The 20,919-nt window shown below is 45.7% G+C and overlaps 1 protein-coding gene across 5 annotated transcripts in view; it reads left to right on the forward strand.

Annotated features, from left to right (window-relative positions):
- The first annotated feature begins 20,786 nt into the window (after positions 1-20,786).
- Positions 20,787-20,919, forward strand: part of Numb (NUMB endocytic adaptor protein) — a 110,929-nt gene continuing 110,796 nt past the window's right edge. For all 5 annotated transcript variants that reach the window (XM_052739360.1, XM_052739355.1, XM_052739358.1 and 2 more), the window contains exon 1: positions 20,787-20,917. The gene's annotated coding sequence lies outside the window, so the exon portion shown is untranslated. The remainder of the gene's footprint in view (positions 20,918-20,919) is intronic.

Genomic DNA, 20,919 nt, shown 5'->3' on the forward strand with positions numbered 1-20,919 from the left:
CAATGAATGATTCTTTGTGTGTACTTTCTCAGCCACTCTATCTTTGGATCTGTCGTTTAATAGTGAAAGGACTTTATTGTGTACCCTTTGCGTTGCTGGCAAAAGCTTGAGAGCTGAGCTGAACTCTCCAGTCTGAGGCAGCGGGGCCATACAGAGGGCCTCTTAGGCCATCAGCACTATGGGAGATGAAGCAGGAACAGAAGAAATGGCCCTTGTTCTCAAGGAGTTTACAAGGGGTTTATAATACACACATACAAGACTCTTTCAGGACAGTATACTCAATCTAGAGGGACTTGTGAGGCCACAGCAGATGGGCTAAGGGAGTGATCTGGGGAGGAGGGATCTGGGGAAACCATGGGAGCCTGGGAGCTTTCGTCAGATCTGAGACTGCAAGACTTGAATAGGCAGAGCGAGGAGAAAGGACCTTCCAGGTGAGGGGAGGGGGAGAAAAGGCTGGGGGAAGGAATGGGCTTGGCAGAACCCAATGGCCGCCTCTTTCTTCTCTCTCACTTCCAAAGTTGTTCACGTGTATGTTGGGGAATATTATTCTAAGGGGTGTTACTTTTGTTTATGTTGCATTTGTTTAACTCTGTGAGGCTGTGTTACTGTGCCTGTCTAAAACACCCGATGGTCTAATAAAGAACTGAACGGCCAATAGTGAGGCAGGAGAAGGATAGGCGGGGCTGGCAGTCAGAGAGGATAGATAGAAGGAGAAATCTGGGAGAGGGGAGGACATCCGGGCCCAGCCACCTAGCTACACAACCAGCATCGGAGTAAGAAAGAAAGGTATACAAAAATAGAGAAAGGTAAAAGCCCAGAGGCAAAAGACAGGCGGGAATAATTTAAGAAAAGCTGGCAAGAAACAAGCCAAGCTAAGACCAGACATTTAAAATTAAGAATAAGCCTCCATGTGTGATTTATTTGGGAGCGGAGTGGCGGGCCCCCAAAAGAGCAAAAACAACAACACTTCTATCTTTACAACAGAGGAGCTTGTGTCCTTTTGCCTAGCCCTCATTGTTTTGCTTGTCTTTCATACTAACAAAACGTGACCATTCATAAAGGGCCTAACTCTCCTCGCTGGCTGATTTTCTTTTCTCATAGAATGTCTCCATTGTCTCCTTTTCATCCATTCTCTCCCTTTCTTCCCTTTCATTAACTCACTGGTTGACAAGGTGAGTGGCTTGTCCCCATCCTGATGCAAGAGGCAGCTTCTGTTTGGCCTAGCATGCAAGCCACAACAGCCATGAAACAAACAAACGAAATACAACTGTGCTTTTTCTTAATCCAGATCTAGGAAAAAAAATGTCTATTTTAAGCCAAGATTTGTGTTTCTCTTAGTTTATGCATTCCATGTAAGTTAGCATTTCTCAGTGAATCACTTCAATAGACCGGATCAATGGAAAAGGGCTGGAGGAAAAGAAAACTCATGTGCTAGAATTTCCTTTCTTCTTCCCACACTTTCCTATGGGTATCATTTCATTCTCCCACTCTGACCCATTATTTCTTTTTTTATTGTTGCTGTTATGACACTGTTTTGTGTATGCATGTGTGTGCATGTATTTGGCTAAGTGTCATGGCACAAATGTGGAGGTCAGAAGACCGCTTTTGGGAATCAGTTCTCTCCCCGCACCGTGTGGGTCCCAGGGTCCAAACTCAGGTCATCAGGTTTGGCAGCAAGCACCTTTACTAACTGAGTGATCTCACAGCCCCCCACTCCATTGCTTCTTAATGAGCTACATTATTCATGGACCAGTGGTCCCCATGAGTATGTCAGAAAGTAGAAGATGGGCTGAGCATGAAGTTCAGTAGAGTGCTTGGCTAACATGCATGAAGCCCTGGGTTTGATTCCCAGCACTGCATAAACAGGGCACAGAGGCCCTCACCTGTAATCCTGGCACTCAGGAGATGAAGGCAGGAAGATCAGAAATTAAGGTCCTCCTCAGCTACACAATGAGCTTGAGACCAACCTCATCCAATAATATATAGTGAGTTCTAGGCCATCCTGGTCTACATAAGATCCTGCCTCAAAAACAAACACAAAAAAGTATATATTGAGGAATGGTGGGTGTAGCTCAGTGGTAGAGCTCTTGCCTAGCATGTTTGAGGCCCTAGGTTCAATCCCTAGAAATACACACACACACCACTATATTTCATGACAAGAATCAGAGTTTTTATGTGAACTTTTCCCAGAGCTGAATGTTGGCAATTACTTGAAAAATATTGAAAACATTGCCTGAGCCAAAAACATCTGTGGGCCAAAGTCAGTCCTCTGGCTGAGTTTGTGACCCCTAATATAGCCTTCTCATAGGATGACTTTCTAGACTATTGCTCGCTTGGCTGAACCTTGGTTTCCTCAACCTGCTCTTACTGCTGCCAAGAGCCAATCAAAGAAACATTCACCATAAAATTCAGGGAAATCGTCCTAGCAATTACTTGAGCGTGGTGTTGGCAGGCTTTGGCTTGGTCTCTATGTGTGATTAAGAGATGCAGCCTTGGGGCTGGAGAGATGGCTCAGAGGTTAAGAGCACTGACTGTTCTTCCAGAGGTCCTGAGTTCAATTCCCAGCAACCACATGGTGGCTCACAACCATCTAGAATGAGATCTGGTGCCCTCTTCTGGCCTGCAGGCTGAACACTCACTGCATACATAATAAATAAATAAATCTTTAAAAAAAAAAAAAAAGAGATGCAGCCTCCCTTCCTGACCCAGGGAGGCCCTGTTCATTTCCTGTGTCGGCAATGAGCTTCAGTTTGTACCGGATGGGCTTGGAACAAATTCGTGCTCCTCTGTCCTTTCAAAGTTACCCATCCTCTGAGGAATTCTGTGAGAGGCCAAGTTAGCAAAAGGTCTCAGATATCAGGGTTTGGAGCCTTTTGTTTTCCTGCACTGCCCCCCACTAATGCCTAGCAGATAAGTGGGCCTCAGATAAGTTAAGTGGTAGGTAGTCATCTCTTTTCCAGGCCTCAAAAGTGGACAATTAATTTAGTCTCTGTTGTCTCTAATATATTCCTGATTGCAACACACACATACACACACACACACACACACACACACACACACACACACACACACACATCATACCCTTCCACACTCACACACATATACACACTCCACATCACACACACACACACACACACACACATATACATCATACACACACACTTACACACACTCACATACACACACACTCACAGAAGTTTAATGTTTATCTTATAGCAATTTGATTCAGAATTAACCTTACACAGCTAATTTATCCATTAGTAGGACAGCAGAGTTTAAAACTCATGAAGTTTAAACTCATGAAATTAGAGAGACAATCAGACAGCCAGTGCCTTCCTTAGACTATGCTACCCCACTCACCCCAAGCTGTTTGCAGACCTTCATTCAGCTCCTATATGCGGAAGCTATTCAGAGTGTATCAGACTTCTAAAAACCTCTGCAAAGACAACATCAGCTAGGTAAATATGGGAGAATCAAGTTCAAACTGTCTCTGCCTACTAAGTGAGCAACAACTACCATACCCTCTGGGTTTACTTTCTTCAATTACATAATGAAGAGAATAATAGTTACTTCATGGACCACAGCAGTGGTTCTTAGCCTCATTCCACACATGTGTGAGTGTATATGATGTGTCTGTGTATGTGTATGATGTCCGTGTGGTTATGATGTACGTGTGTGTGTGTGCATATGATGTGGAGTGTGTGTATGATGTATGTGGGTGCATATGGTATGGAGTGTGTGTGCATGTTTTGAAATAGGGTCTCCTGTAGCACAGGCTGGTCTTGAACTCTTGATTTTTCTTTTCAAGTGCTGGAATCACAGGTATCACCACTATGTCCAGCTTTTGGTTACATATTGAAATCACTTTTAAAAATATCACTGCTAGGAAATTTTTAAAAACCGAGAGATGGAGACAGAGATAGAGACAGAGAGAGACAGAGAGAGCCTGAGCTACACCTCCTACAATTAAATCAGAATCTCTCAGGTGAGATCAAGACATTGGCATGTTTCTGTTTTATTGTTTTGTTGTGTTGTTGTTGTTGTTTGAGACAGAGTCTCACTATGTACCTCTGGCTGGCCTGGAGCTTGCTATGTAGACCATACTGGCCTGGAACTTATAGAGATCTACCCGCCTCTGCCTCTGGATTGCTGAGATTAAAGGTGTATGCCACCAGTTTCAAAAAGCTTCACAAGTCATTCTAAAACACATCCAAGCTTGAAAATCACTGATGAGAGCTAAACATTGTTCTATATATAAAAGCAGGTGCTTTGTCACGGTCTAGTTATTCCCCCCAAATTAAGTTTCAAGCTAGCAATTAAGTATCCTTTTGGCCCATGTTATAAAAATGCACCACTAGATGTCAGTTTTCCCATATAAGTCACTTCCTGGTAGCTTCAGGTTGTCTGTTCTTAGGGTAACAACTAAATCCTATCACATCAACCATTTGTCAGTTACCTATAGTGGCCAGGCACAGCTCCAGTGACTCTTAAAACATGATTTGTAGTTGTATTGCAAGCAAGCATAGTAGATACTGTCTCAATCATGAGGAAGGTGAGGGCCAAAGATTCTGTGACATGCCAGGAATGGTGGCGGTGCATCTCTGTGATCCTAGAAGGCAGGAGGATGAAGCAGTAAGGGCCCAAGTTTGAGACTAGTGTGGCCTACACTGCAAAGTCAAAGTCACCCTGAACTCCTTAGATGTCATCTCAAACAACAATAAAAACAAACAGGGGATGTGTTTGTTGCATAAGCTTGAGGATCTGAGTTCAGTTCCTAGAATTCACAGAAGAGCTGGGTTAGGCAGCGTGCAAGTGTAGTCCCAGCACTGGGGCTGTAAAGACAGGAGGATCCCTGGGGCTTGCTGGCCAGCCACAGTCTAGCCAACCAGTGAACTCTGACTTGAGTGCAAGCCCCTTGAGTCTACCCAGGTGTGATGGGTAGTTTTATGTCAATTTGACACAAGTGATAGTCGTCGTCGTCGTCGTCGTCGAGGAAGGAGCCTCAACTGAGAAATTGCCTTCACAATATCAGGCGGTATGCAAGCCTGTAGAGCATTTTCTGAGTGACTGATATGGGAAGGCCCAGCCCACTGTGGGTGGTGCTATCCCTGGGCTGGTGAATCTGGGTTCTATAAGAAAGCAGGTTGAAGCTGAAGGTGGCGCACATCTTTAATCCCAGTACTCTGGTGGCAGAGGCAGGCAGATCTCTGAGTTCAAGGTCAGCCTTGTCTACAGAGCGAGTTCCAGGACAGCCAGAGCTATACAGAGAAAAAAAGAAAAAAGAAAGAAAGCGGGCTGAGCAAGCCATGGGGAGCAAGCCAGTAAACAGCACTCCTCCACAGCCTCTGCATCAGCTCCTGCCTCCAGGTTCCTGCCCTGCTTGAGTTCCTGCCCTCACTGCATTTTGATGGTGAACTGTTACATGGAATTGTGTGTGTGGAATAAGCCTTTTCCTACTCCAGTTGCTTTTGGTGATGGTGTTTCATCACATCAATAGTAACCCTAACTAAGACACTAGGCTTAGAAGTATGCATCTTTAAACCCGGCACTTGGGAGGCAGAGTCAGGAGGATCTTTGCAAAGGAAAGCCCAACCTGGTCTACAGAGTTTCAGGCCAGCCAGGTCTCACAGAGTTTTGTTTTTAAATTCAGTAGGTCAAAAGCAATCAAGAAGATACCTGAAGCCGGGCGGTGGTGGCACACGTCTTTAATCCCAGCACTCGGGAGGCAGAGCCAGGCAGATCTCTGTGAGTTCGAGGCCAGCCTGGGCTACCAAGTGAGTTCCAGGAAAGGCGCAAAGCTACACAGAGAAACCCTGTCTCGAAAAACCAAAAAAAAAAAAAAAAAAAAAAAAAAGAAGATACCTGACATTGACCTCTGGCCTCACACACATGTGCACACACACAAACATATAAACACAAACAAATAAGATCCTGTGACTTGCACAAAAGTACCCAGGAAACGACTCCTGTAATTCAGGCTTCATTCATTTGCTCATTTGAATGGAGCACAGACGTTTGGTATGTATAAGGTTCGGTGATGTTGTAATTTGGAATGGCTTCTGCCTAGGTCATTTAGGGTGGGTAAGCACTATGTGCATCATTCTTATCTCCTGAACATTTGCATCTTTTACCTGTAGGTACCTTTGAGAAGAAAAGGTGTGTACTCTCTTATGGCTGTTCATGGCCTCAGGTTGGCCTCATCTGAAGAACAGAAATGCTGTGTTTCTAAGGGAGTGAAAAATGGCTCTTGTTATTTTGTTTGTTTGTTTTGGTTTTTATTTTCCAATACAGGGCTTCTCTGTGTAGATTTGCAGCCTGTCCTGGAACTAATTCTGTAGATCAGACTGGCCTCCAACTCACACAGATCCGCCTGCCTCTGCCTCCTGAGTGCTGGTATTAAAAGCATGTGCCACCATCACTTGGTGAAAAATGACTCTTAAGTTTCCTGAGATGGCTGTTTCACTAACTCTAGCCACTAGAATAAAATATAGTTTTAAAAGATTTCTTATTTTATTTCGTATAAATGTTTTGTCTGTCTGTCTGTATGTACACTATATGCATGCTCTGGGCCCTTGGAAATAAACGGTAAGAGATCCTCTGGAACAGGAGTTATGAATGGTTGTGAATGTCATGTGTGTGCTGAGAACTAAACCCAGGTCTTCTACAAGAGCAACAAGTGCTCTTAACAGCTGAGCCATCTCTCTAGCCCCAAAATAGTTTTTCAACCTACTAGAATCCTAAGAGTGCTGGTATTAATGGATTTTTCAGAACCTCTAATTCTTAAGAGACTTGAGATCTCTTAGTCTGATGTTTTACCATTATCTAATTTATTTATGTATGTCCTTACAAACAACTATTAGCCTAGAGAATGTACCTAATTTAAAATATTGTTATTATTCTCTCTCTCTCTCTCTCTCTCTCTCTCTCTCTCTCTCTCTCTCTCTCTCTCTCTCTGTGTGTGTGTGTGTGTGTGTGTGTGTGTGTGTGTGTGTGTGTACAAGTCAGAGGACAACTTTCAGGAATCAGTTCTCTCCTTCCACTGAGGGATCTGGGGATTAAAATCGGATTGTCAGGGCTCATGCAGTGAGAGGTTTTACCCACCTTGACACCTAAGAAAGTCTGTAACTCTTAATCAATAAATATTCCCTGAATAAAAGAATGCCTATGAAACTGTCCAAGAGGAGCCATGGGAGTGTAAGAAGTCTATGCCTCTTCTGAGTAAGCAACCCTGAGTACTTCCTTCCAAAAGTAGTAGTTCTTTCTTCTAGAAGCCTCTGGCTCACTCCAGAGGTGGGAAGGACTCAGAGAGATCTTAAAGGCTCTAATTGAACCAGGGAGCAGAAGACTATGACACCGCTTGATTCGATCTACAGATTCCGAATCTAATGGCCACTCTGGAGCTTATTCCCAGGTCACCAGCTGTATCTGTCTCTGAATGAACCAACAAGCAGTTAGTTACAGTGATTACCAGGCTGGCTCAGATCTATGGGCCTTCCAATAGTTTTTTGTTTTTAACTTTGGAGGACAGGTTATTCAGGTAACCCAGTTATAATTAGGTCCCTGGACCCTAGTTTAACAAACTCAATGGAATTCTCTGGAACTAGTAGAGGAGCCTGGGTTTCTCACATAGAACAAATGTTGCAAAGTGGCTCCTTAATGATCCATACAACCTCGTGAAGAGGTCACATAACAGCTCCTTCAGGCCCTATAGCCTAAGGTCATAGGCAGAGCAAATTTTCCCTTTTTGTCTAAATAAGAAGGTTCTAAACTTAATACAAACTATATACAATAAGAAGATTATCAAGTATTGTCCAGAAAAAACAAAGGGTAACAACATAAACAAAAATGGAACTACAACCAACAAGAATAACATCAAACAAGAAAGACATGCTAAATGTCCAGAACATAGGTAAATGGCAAATTACCGAGATTAATCTAAAAGCTATCCTATCTTGAAGATTCTAATTATAGTACTAATACGTTCTAGCTAAGATATGAGAAGACTGTAACTATAACTACCTAGTCTTCAACTCCATCAAAGACCCCAGAAGGATATATTACCTGAGTAAATAGGAAGTGCATTGTAAGCAACTCCCATAATTCTTGAAATGACAGAGACAGCTGGCTGCCTGGATAGTAACCCAAAGTGCCTCTGCAGAATGTCTGGCGGTCTCCTCTGCAAAGCAGGAACCTGAAGGACCATCTCACTTTGTTTTGGCAAAATTCAGTGGTCATTTATAACCTCACTCATTTATGTATCTGTAATTCATAAATTGCTCAGATCTTTTCTGTATTCTGGTTATACCCCCTTTCTGGGTAATGACTCCTGTGCAGTTATTACCCACAGTTTAAAATAGTAGTCTCTCCCTATCTCTATCTATCTATCTATCTATCTATCTATCTATCTATCTACCTATCTATCTACCTATCTATCTATCATCTATTATCCATCTGTCTCTATGTATGTATACGTGTATATGTAAGTATGTATGCATACATATTTATCCTAAGCCTAACTCTACTAGAACTTGGAACAGTGAAATCCTGGGACTTGACATCCACATTCCCCACATTCATTTTGTCCATGGTGTTTATGATGCTTAGACTTAGCTCCTATGTCCTGAGAGCTTGCATGCCATGCCTGGTCTTGGGATCCTTTTGGTTTACAAGCAGCATCAGATAGACCTTTGTCCACTTTATGCAAGAGCAGAAACAACTGTACCTCCCTAAGATGACTATGACCTGAAGCCACTGCTTGTTAGGTGGATCCCAACAAGTATGAGCTTGTCTCAGGCTTGGATTAAAGGTCTGTTTTGAGTCTAGTCAGCCTGTGAGCATGGGAGAGATCAGGAAGGAAATATCATTTCACTGGAGAGCTCTGTAGCAAAGGTGTCCCTTTGAAATAACAGTCTGGATGCTTCAGGAAACAGAAGAGAAGAGGGGATGTGATGGAATGTTTATGGTCAAGTATAAAGGGATGAACGAAGAGGGAAAATACCAAAATCATGGATCTGTCTAGCACAAGGTTTACACATATCATCTTGTTCTTCTTACTATCCATTTACTTATTTAGGTTATTTGGTCATAGCCACACTTGACATAAATCTTCTGGAATCTCCAAGCATGCGTCAGTGAATCAAAGTGGATTTGTTGTTGTTGTTGTTGTTGTTGTTGATTTGTTTGTGTGAGACAGGACCTTCGGATGTGGCCCTGGTTGGCCTCTAATATGTAGTTCTGTACTCAAGCAATCTTCCTGCCTCAGCTTCCAGATACCCATACATCACTAGATCTAGCCCAAGTCCTAGTTTTTAAGCAGCCTTTATGTACATGTAAAAGTATGAGAGAGAGGGGGAAGTGTCGCAGCCTGTACTTCATCCCTCTAGGTAAGTTTGGCCTGGTGAAAATTAGTCTGCCTGGAAAACTTGTTTTGAATGTGCTTGGAAATTGCTATATTCTGCTGATAAGGCTCTGCTTGTTTCTTCTTTCTTGCATGCGCACGAGCACGTGTGTGCGTGCGTGCGTGTACGTGTATGTGTGCGTGTACGTGTGTGTGCGTGTACGTGTGCGTGTGTGTTTATGTGTGCGTGCGTGTACGTGTGCATGTGTGTGTGTGTGCGCGCGTGTGTGTGTGCATGTGTGTGTGTGCGTGTGTGCATGTGTGTGTGTGTGCGTGTACGTGTGCATGTGCGTGCGTGCGTGCGCGCGTGTGTGTGTGTGTGTGTGTGTGTGTGTGTGTGTGTGTGTGTGTGTGTGTGTAGGCACATGTGTGGTCCATGCTCATGTGCATGTGTCATGTATGTACATGTGTGTGTAGAGGCCAAGCCATGGAAAGACACTGGGTGCCCTACTGCCCACCTTTTTCCTTTGAGGCAGGGTCTCTCACTGAACCTGGAGCTGCTGAGATCCCAACTCCAGGCTTTGCAAGCTGTTCTTAACCCACTAAGCCAGCTCTCTAACCAAACTGGTTGTATTCTCTAGGGACCTTGCTACTGATCCTGTCGGCAATTGATATCATTAGAAAAAAAGCTCTCTAAGTCTACCCAAGATGAAAATACTTTGGTCTCTGATTCCGATACAGGAACTCAAAACCACCCTGGTTCCTCTATGATCAGAACTCAAAGTAATGATAGCTTTCCCCAGCACTTCCTTTCATCTAGAGATTTCAAAGCATTCTGAAAACATTGCCCATCCCCGAGGGAGCTGATTAAGCCACATCACTGCCCTTCATCTTTTGCTTGGGGTCCTCCCCATAAATTGGCTACTGAGCTGGAAATAGTGTAGGCCTCCTGATTCAAGGTCTCACACCGAACGCCCACTCCCTCTCTTGCCTACTCAGTCTTACGCAGTGTGTGATGCTCGTACAGGGCACAGCTTTTCTAGGGGCCCCACATCAGATCTGCCAGCATCTCAGTTGTCATCGCCTCCCACTGGTTGCATTTTTGGGTTCCCTGGTGTCCTGGCAACTAGGCTGTGCCTCAGCTGTCCTGGATGTGAGACATGTTGAAGACTCTCCGGGGATTCTTCATGTCTCATTACCCTTCATCCCAATTTATCTCTCCCTGCCCAAGCAGACCATCCCCCTTCCACAAAAGTACTCTGTCCTCCAGCTTATTTTTCCTTCTTCCTCTCCAGCCTCCTCCTTCTGGGCAGAAGACAAAAGAAAGCCTATGAGCTCGGGAGGGAGGGAGAAACGGGGCTGCAGTTCTTTTCTCTTGCCTTGCCCTCTTGTTCCCAGAACTAGGCTTGAACCTTGGCTTGAAAGGATGAAGGAGATTAGACTCTGAGGCTCCACTTCCAGCACCCATCCTCAGAGAGTTATCTTGTTTTTGCTAGAGGAGGGGTGACTCAGCTCAGACCTTAGAGGGGGAAATCCGCTCAGAGCCTGAAAGGGAAAGCCGCAGAGAGGCCTGGATCTCTAATTTCAGACCAGAAAGGTTTTGCTGAGGTAGGAGAAATGGAGTTCTGCCTCTTCCTCACATCGGCATGGGGAGGGCAGTGGTCAGTTCTGTGCAGAATTTCCCAAAGGAATGGCCCTGTCCACAGGAGTCCAACAGAAGCAGGCAGTGGGATCCGAAATTCAGAGTTCTGGAATGGCCCACAGGTACTAGTTAGTGGGGAGCTTTATTTAGTCACTCTCCACCACTGTCCCTTTACCTACAAATTACTATAACCACCAGTGATCATGATATGATAATTAGCACATGCCTTTTTTTAAAAAAAAAATAAGACCCCAAAATAAATGACTGTGGTAAGGCTACCCCTAGAGACAGTTTCTGACTCACTCATTCATTCACTAAATACTTAGTGATCTACTGATGGCTGGACCTTGAGGGAGGCAGTCATGAGAAGAAAGGATATGATCCTTGGTTTCACAGAGCTGCCACTCTGTAGGATGGAGAGAAACCAAGCAAGTTTACCCACAGGAGATGTGTATCACAGAAACACATAATCAAGTGGTGGCTGAGAGGTGATGTCAGGGCCTCACCTGCAACGGCATCTTTGAAGATGATCTGTTAGGTGAGTGGGAATGAGCACATAAAATCCAACCTTGGGTGAAAGCTATGTGATTTGTAAGAGTTCCAGGAAATAAAAAGTTTAACAAAACCACAGGCTGCCTCCTCATGCTAACACTCCAATATAACTACTAGGCTCTGCCAATCCCATGCCTCTAATTTTGGTTCTACACAATGTGAAGCTACTTTGGGAGAGTGTGAGATTTTACTCGAGGGGAAGATGTAAGTATTATATTGACGGAGGGGAGGCAGCTGGAATGTGAACTGCGGGAGTAAGATGGAAGGCAGCACCAGGGAAACTGACAGGGAGATCAGCTTCTGAGGGCTGAGGAGGTGGCTCAGCCAGTGACGAACTCGCTGTGCAGACACGAGAACCCGTGTTCAGGGCCTCCGCAGCCATGTAAAAAGGCAGGCATGCAATGTGCATGTTCATAACCCCAGCACTTAGGAGACAGATCAGGCTGCCATGCTGGCCAGACAGTTGAGCCCAAACTGGGAGCTCTAGATTCTAGTGAGAGGGTTCATCAGGAGCTAGAGCAACGGCTCAGAAGTTCACAGCACTTACTGCTTTTTCCGAGGACCGGGGTTCCGTTCCCAGCACCCACCTAGTGGCTGCCTCACACCTACCCGTTAACTCCAGATCTCCCGATTCAGCGCCCTCTTCTGACCTTTGCAGGCACCAGCGTGCATGTGGTGCACATACAAACACGCGGGCCAGATGCTCACACATATAAAATAATTCCAGGAAATGTTAAGAAAAAAAAAAAGAAAGATGGAGAGATACCCACTGTCAACCTCTGGTCTCCAAGACATGTGCACGCATGTGCACACATGTGCACACACACTTCACACTCACATATCCAACACCCAGAAGAAAATCAACCTCTTTTGTTGTTTCTAAAATCAGACGCAGTTCTCGAAGTCACCAGGATGGTCTGTGTCTGGGATGGGAAAGAGGTTTGTCTGTCTGCACTTGACTGACATCCTTTTTTTATCAGGTTGCTGATAAAAGACATTGATGTCCCTTCACAGGAAACTAACAGGAAAAGAAAGAAAGCCTACCACTAAGTAAACTTCCTGAGGGTGAGACCCAGAGGCTGCTGCTCCCTGCAGTGTAGGAAAAGCCTGAGTAAACACACACAGCATCCCCACGTGGAGTCAGGCTGCTTTCCCTTCTAAAATTGGCCAGTCTGCTAAGGGGCAGGCAGAGGTCTTCTCAAAATATTAAGGGGTATCGAAACTCACAAATCTCTTCTGTCTCAAAGAGAGGAAACCCAGAATTGGAAGAAAAGACAAGTCACCGGAAGAGGAACTTGACATTGGTACATACCTTCCCTTTACCCTTCTGGACCATTCCCAGCAACTTCTGCTTCGGCTCTTTCTGTGTAGTAATGTTGGGAATGTGTCAGGAGGAGCAGCCAGGGGTAGGGTGCTCAGAAAAGTCTGTGGGCTTCAAAAAACAAAGCTCTCCCCACAAACAAAACGATAAACAGACAAAAACAGGGTCTCACACAGTCCAGGCTGGCTTTGAACCTGAATATGCAGATAAAGGCGAACTTGAACTTCTGATCCCCACCACACCTAGTTTAGGTGCAGAACTCTGTGCGTGCTCGGCGAGCCAGGTGCTGACTCAGCCCTATCCCTAGCCCCTCAGGTGACTTGGTTTTGAACCAGCATTACCTGGGCCTGTTTATTGAGCTCTGAGGAACAAGATTGCAGCAGATGCTGCTGCTAGACATGAGTCTGGATCTGGAGTCAGCGCCGATCTGAAGATTCCTAAAATGCTCATTTGTGAGGCTAGTGTAACCCAGTAGACTAGAACACGTGAAATATGAATGGCAGTGGAGAGAAGGGAGGGAGAAAGAGAAAGAAGGGGTGGTGGAGGTGGTGGTGGTGGAGGTGATAGTGGTGGTGATGGAGATGGAGGTAGTGGTGGTGGTGGTGGAGGTGATGGTGGTGGTGGTGGAGATGGAGGGGTGGTGGTGGTGGTGATGGAGGAGGTGGTGGTGGTGGTGGAGGTGGTGGTGGTGGTGGAGGTGGTGGTGGTGGAGGTGGTGGTGGTGGAGGTGATGGTGGTGGTAGTGGTGGTGGTGGTGGAGGTGATGGTGGAGGTGATGGTGGTGGTGGAGATGGAGGAGGTGGTGGTGGTGGTGGTGGTGGTGATGGAGGAGGTGGTGGTGGTGGTGGAGGTGATGGTGGTGGTGATGGTGGTGGTGGTGGAGGTGATGGTGGAGGTGATGGTGGTGGTGGAGATGGAGGGGTGGTGGTGGTGGTGGAGATGGAGGTGGAGGTGATGGTGGTGGAGGTGGAGGTGATGGTGGTGGTGGTGGTGGTGGTGGTGGTGGTGGTGGTGGTGGTGGAGGTGGAGGTGGAGATGGAGGAGTGGAGGTGGTGATGGTGGAGGTGGAGGTAAAGGTGGTGGTGGCGGTGGTGGAGATGGAGGGGTGGTGGTGCTGCTGGTGGTGATTTATAGCTCTTCTGGCCTGAAAAGATGAGATGGAATGACTTGCAAAGACTTGGACTTTTGTCTATCTACATAGTTTTTTTTTTTTAATTTTAATTTGTTCATGTACCTGTGCAAGCATATGTCATCATGTATGTGAAGGTCAGAGGGCAAGGTTCAGGAGCCAGTTCAGTCCTTCCATCCTTACGTGAGTTCTGAGCTCAGGTCCAGCCTTGCCTGGCAGGGGCCTTCACCTGCTGAGCCGGCCATCTTCCTGGCCCTGTTTGCTTAGTTTTTTGAGGCAGTCTTTGCTAAGCAGCTCAGGCTGGGGCTGGAACAGAAGTTCTAGTTTAAGAACCATTTAGACTTCAGTAATTTTATCCTCCCCCACAAAGTCTTCTTGTATAATAGTCACGGGTGAGCCTTGAGAAATGACTCAAAGCCAAAATAATGGGGTTTCCTTAATTATAGTTCCTCCTTTCTCTGGCTACAGGCCAAGCCTCCATATCTTCCTCCCTTATAAGGAAGCCAGCTTCAAGGCAGCCCTGCCAGATCATTCTGACCTTCAAGTGATCATGTTGCAAACTGGACTCTTACAATTTTCTAGCTATAAAATCGCTATTTATTACCCAATTTCATCTCACGGTTCTGAACACCTCCAACCCAGGTGTGGAAGTGCCCTTATCCTTTCTGCAGACACACGAGGCCTCCTCTTTCTCTGGGCCTCAGCTGAGGATTGACTCAACATAATACACAGTGACCAGCTTCTTCTGGAAGGGCAAAGATCACTCCTCTAAGGCGTTCATTGCTTATTCTTCCTGGCACACTCCCCCTTCACCAGAACCTGGGTGGAGCCAGATGCACATGTTTCTTTGAATTGGAGGAGCTCTCATGATTAGACTGTCTCACAGGTTTTGAGCATATCCTCTTTTGGAGAAGGCACACAGGGAATTTGACTAGGTTATGACTTCGTTGGTTAGAGTTTATGAAGCTGAAACCCAGAATTGTGCTCCGGCAAGTATAGGCTGCTCACTGAAAAATGGAACATAACATATGGAAATGAGATCAAATTGTAAAAGTCACCAGAGTTGATAGTGTGTCCTTTCAAGAGCTTGAAGAAACAACTAGCTATCATCACACGCTAATAATGTTAGACAATAACTAATGGCTATTAAATAGTTAAGACGTGTCAGGATTGGATGAGGTTATATTATCTCATTTATTCCTCATAAAAGGTCTCCTTCTAGCAGCCAGGAGGGAAAACCAATCATTATACACACTCAATAATAACATTAATAGTAATAATAGTTATATACGTGTTGCATTACACATTCCCTTATATACGTTGGCCCTGAATTGCATATATTCTCTCATTTCATTTATAAATGAGCAGTACAGGTGAGACTTATTATCCTAAAGTGGGCTACTTCTAAAATGGTTCCTGATAATGAGCCTCGTGCTGGTGTGTATATACTGTGTAAGCTCCACCCCTTAAATGTAGGCAGGGCCTAATAACATACGACTACCTAAAAGAATGTGGCAGAGGTGATGAGACATCACTTCTTTGATCAGGGTACAAAAGAGTGTTAGCCTGTCTTGCTGGCGTTTTCTGTCTGGCCTTCTCTCTTGCCTTCTTGCTTACTCCAGTGAAGTAAGCTGCCCTGTCATGTCATGATCCATAAGAAAAGTCTCCAAGGCAAGGCACTGACAGAGGCCAGCTGTCCGCAGCTTCTGAAGAACTAAGGCTTTCAGGTAAATTCTGTGAGGGACTTAATCCTGCCACAGACCATGCAAGCGAGCCGAGAAGCCGATGCACAGAATGGCCACAACCTTAGGAGAGACTCAGAGCTAGAGGTCATGGCAAAGCTGCACCAGGATTTTGTACTCAAAGAAACTATAAAATAATAGTTGTTGTTTTAAGCTACTAAATCGTAGGGTGATTTGTTATGCAGCAGAAGACAGCGAGCGAATACACATATCATGCTGTAAATGAGAAACAGAAGCTTAAGGAGATGAATCAAATTCCCCAAAGTTACAGTTACAGTTTGTAAATGGCAGAACCAAAATTATGAGTGAATATGGCGTGTGTGTTAGATTCAAGACAGTATCACTTCCAGCTTGGTATGGTGGTGCATACCATCAGTCCCAATACTTGAAGAGCTAAGGCAGGAGAATTGCCATTGAGCTTGAGGGTAGCCTGGGCTACATGGTGAGATCAGGTTTCAAACAAAACAAAGCAAAAAAAGAAAGAAAGAAAGAAAGAAAGAAAGAAAGAAAGAAAGAAAGAAAGAAAGAAAGAAAAATGTGTACGTCTAAATTTACTTGCTTGTAAGGTTTCATGTGACTGGGACACGAGAGTCCTAGAAGGCATTCTGCTCTGCGAAATCTTTGGAAAGTAGCCATGTTTCCAGGAAACTCTCGGCACGCCTGTAAAACCGGGATGGACAAAAGTTTAAATGGTGCTCAGCACTTGGCTTGGCCCACTCCCTGCTGCAGAAGAATAGCTGGTCCACCCATAGATTAGATGATAGTAACTAGGGGCCCCTTTCAATAGCACAATGGCCGCACTATGAGCTAACTCTTCATCCATTTTATAAGTAAACAACTATTTTTACCTATCAGGTAGATGGGGCATGTAATTTTTCTCGAGGATGAAGATGGATTATTTACTAAAAAGGCATGGTATGGCGTTTAAAAGTCACAGGCACTCTGGAACAAGAAAGCAAAAGGTTCTGCCCATGAGAACAGCCCCTTCCATAGACTCTCCCTTCCCCTTCTCATCCAGGAAACAGCCTTAAACCTGGAGACCACAGTGCCTGGATCCAGCATGGGCAGTAGCTTGGTACTTCCATCTTCTAGAAGTTCTTCAGCTTGGGATGGTAAAATCATCTTCGCCTTGGTGTTCAGCCACAGTGCACCTCTATCTATGAAGACATATTCTTGGGTTGGCTATGTAATCTGCTGCCAGAGCAGCAGGCTTTGAACTTGGGGAGGGTTTCCAAGAGGCGAAGGAACAAGAGTATTACAGGCTGCAGCCCGCTTTAACTGGTGGCCGACACTGCATTTTATTAGCGCTCTTAGGCAAGCTCTTAGGTATAAAGTCCACAGACACTGTGACCAGCCAGCCTCCAAGCTGGCTCAGCAGTCTCCTGGGCTTCTGGACCTGTCTAGCTTTCCTTTCCTTACCCTTTCCTCTTAGGCCTGCTCTGTGGCTTTTCTTCTTTCCTCCCTCTTTCTCCTCCCCAAGTCCCTCTTTTCTTTCTAATCCCCCCTTCCTTGTTAGCCTCTACCTTCTGAGATCCCCACCTCAGGAAACCAACTCTTAGCTCCTAATCTTGGCTTGCCTCCAACGGCTGGTGGCAGGTAGCCCTGGCCCCTGTCTGCTTTCAGAGCAATTTACTTCTCGAACCCATTTGGAACTGGAATTGTGTCTAGAAGGGGGGGGCAGGGGCGGGTGGGAGAGTTAAAGAATTCCACAGGCAGAAATAGAGCTTGGCCCAGGTGGGATTTTGCTCCTTTAGACAAAAGAAAAAAAAAAAAAAAAGAAAGAAAGAAAAGAAAAGAAAGAAAGGAGACTTGGATGCTGTCCCCCTTGAAACATGACACACGGTAAAAAGCAGGCGGAAAGAAACTAGCACCAGTGCCTGTGAAGGCCTGGGGCATACTACAGTACTCCTCAGATATTGGGGTGTCACACCGAGTCCTCCATTTTCCACTCAGTTGGTGTTCATGAAAGATACACTTGCCCCTACGATACTTGCCATTATGGTCTGAATCAGGAGGTTCAGGACAGACAGCACCTGCCTGGCCTCCACAGGCAGCCATACACCACAGGCTTCAGACAACCAGGCTCCAGGGCTGGAGCTTCCCAAGGGCGTGGGGGCTGGGGGTGGTGGAAAAGTACACAGCCCAGGGAAGAGGAGGCGAGCTGGCAGGTAATTCCGTTACAGGGTTACCTTGTGCCTGTAAAATCAAAGCGCAGGGGTCAAAGGAGACTCTCCCCAGTCCTGCAGAGTTTTGATAGCACCACAGCCTTCTGTTACATCAAAGTATGTGCCTTTTTGTTTGTTTGTTTTTCAAGGCAGGGTTTCTCTGTATAACAGCCCTGGCTGCCCTGGAACTTGTTGTGTAGACCAGGCTAGCCTCGAACTCACAAAGATCCGCCTACTTTTGCCTCCAAGTGCTGGGATTAGAGGCATGCACCACCATGCTTGGCAAAGTACGTGTCTTTTTTTTTTTTTTTTTTTTTTAAGATTTATTTATTATGTATACAGAAGAGGGTGCCAGATCTCATTACAGATGGTTGTGAGCCACCATGTGGGTGCTGGGAATTGAACTCAGGAACTCTGGAAGAGCAGTCGGTGCTCCCAACCTCTGAGCCATCTCTCCAGCCCCATATGGGTCTTAAAACCTTCTTTACTTAAAGTTTTTCCTCTCCTTGCTGTTCATATACATTTATTTTAAATTTTCTCCTATTTTACATAGGAGAATGACAGAAGCAGATGTCCAAAAGCACTCAGGAAAACCTTCTTTTTAGTGGTTGAAATAAGGAGTGGCTGACCTTTGTGGCCATTATCCACCAACTTTAGTGATAGCAATTTGAGATCCTACACTTAGATGGCTAGCCCCCTTGGTGAGACTGGCCTAATTCTATGTTCTGTGTGGCACCTAGTCACTCTGGCTGTGCAAGAGCCATTATTACCTCAAGTACCGTAATAATGGCCATGCCCTCCTATGACGTTATTGTTTCCTATCTGCTAGGACAGTAATTGCCTTCTGACTTGCTCTAAAATCGGTAGTACGGCACACCGCCAAGTCTAGAGAGAGGGAGGCTGCTGACACACGTTGAAAGGCTGTGTAAAAGGCTGTTTGGATGTTGCACTCTCACAGGGCAGCTTCCTGTTTGCACGGGTTACTTCATGAGCTGTAAGCTGTTGGATCGGGCCTTATGTCTTGACTTCCATCTTATCGTGGTCAGTGCACGGCCGTTCCTTCAGTGAAATGATTCAGACATCTCTGAAGTTATTTTGGCTTTCCCACTTTCCTTTTATGGATTTTCTGTGAGTCACTGAATTGAATGGGAGGTTATTTCTAAATTGGAAGGTGAGGATAAGAGAAAGGGGAAGAAGCTTCCGGAAGATAACTAGGGGGGAAAAACACCTTATTGTTATGTATAGTTACTGGAGGAATAATTTCCGCTAAGTTTGATGATAGAAATGTGCAGTTTATTTAAACTCAACTAAAAATACAGGTTAGAAAATAGACACCCCCCCCCCCATCACAAACTGTACAGTTTTAGATTCTGGTTAGCTTGCTCTGCAAAGGGAAGGTTAATAAATAGAAGAGATATGGGACAACGAGTTACAGCCAAAAGGCAGGAGCAAAGTACACAATTTCCAAAGTCCACGCTGGCTCCATGGGAAGGCCTTCACTATAAGACCTGGAGTTTGCGGAATACAGGCCTCCTTAAAGTTTATCACCACAGGTTTGCATATTCCAGGTGAAATTGTGGAGAAGGTATATTTAAATTTGACTTAGAAATTGAGAGAGTCATCAGGCCAGCATTTTCTTATTTAGGAGCAGGAAAAGCAGCAGGAATGAAAAAGAAAAGCAGAGAAAGCTAATGATGAATGCATTTCTAGGAGCAGTGAGTTTTTATAGCAACACCAGATTTCTCAAAAATGCCTACTGGGATTTGTACCCAAATGAATAAGAAACGCAATCATTTATTCTCGTGTATTGTACCAAGCGAGGGTAGAAAAACAACTCTGCAATTCATTCAATGGTTCTAATTTAGAATGCTAGGAATAGGAGAGGTCCAGAGGGAGGGAAGGGAGGAAGGAGGGAGGGAGAGGAAGAGGAAAAGGGAGAGGGAGGGAGAGGGGCAGACATGAGTATCAGCCATAGGAATAGAGAGAGGAGGAGGGAGGAAAGAGAGCGAGAGAACGAGAGGTGGGGGGTTAGTGTCTGCAAGACAGGTAGTAATACTATTTAAGAACAGCTGAACTTAAAAGCCAAGTACTGTAGGGAAGTGCGGGGTCGGGGGTGGGGGGGGGCGGTTAGGGGTCGGGGTCGGGCCGGTGAAATTCTCATTTCCAAAGGGCCATAAGGGTAAGTCGCTGCCGGTTTATTCAAAACTTGGTGATGGTTGGGCTGGTCACTTGGCAGACCCAGGAGAGTGGGTCTGGAAGCTGGAGAACCCTCACTATGCCAGACACTTCAGTTTCAGGACGATATTTATAATTGCAGCGGAAGCGGACTGCTGCTTAATAAAGGGCCGCGCTTTGCCCTAACCTAAAGCATGGAGACTACCGGAAAGAACTTCAAGGAAACTTCAAGAAAACACGAGTCAGAATTTTAATCTATGAGATACCTTTCTGCTGAGGGTTTAGACCGTTCTTAAACACAACCCCTGAAGTCGATGTTTTGCAAGCGCTACCTCCCTAAGCTGGCAGAGATGTTTCCCCTGGTAGGAAGAGACCCGGACAAGGAAGAGTTTACAGCGCCAGCCCCACAACAAAGAGTTAACCCTTCCCGGTAACCTCGGACGTGAGCGTCTGCCCCTTCTCCGCTTTCTACTGCGCAACCAAACTGTGCACAGGGCTTGAACCAACCGCGGCCATCACACCCCTTGTCAGTTAAGGTAACAGACACTGGCAGTAGCCTATCATAACTTCGAACTGCCCACTCAGCAACCAATTACAACTAAAGCTTGATCTAGGCCGGTCCCGGTCCGGGCGGGGGCGAAGACCCCGTCCAGGAAAAGGGGCGGTCAAGACACGTTGACGGGCAGGAATCGTTAACCAATCGTAGCAGAGAGCCGCCGCCCCTCCACCCAATGGATAAGTTGGAAGTGTCGTCTGGGGCGGGCCTGTTGTCATGGGGGAGGTGGTGGCGCTTGGTGGCTACTGGCGGCCGAGGTAGAGTCTGAGGCGCCGGAGTTGTGCAGGGCCAGCGGCAGGT

The sequence above is a fragment of the Peromyscus californicus genome, unplaced genomic scaffold (assembly GCF_007827085.1).
Source record: "Peromyscus californicus insignis strain IS unplaced genomic scaffold, ASM782708v3 Scaffold_15__1_contigs__length_86483966, whole genome shotgun sequence".
Taxonomy (NCBI): domain Eukaryota; kingdom Metazoa; phylum Chordata; class Mammalia; order Rodentia; family Cricetidae; genus Peromyscus; species Peromyscus californicus.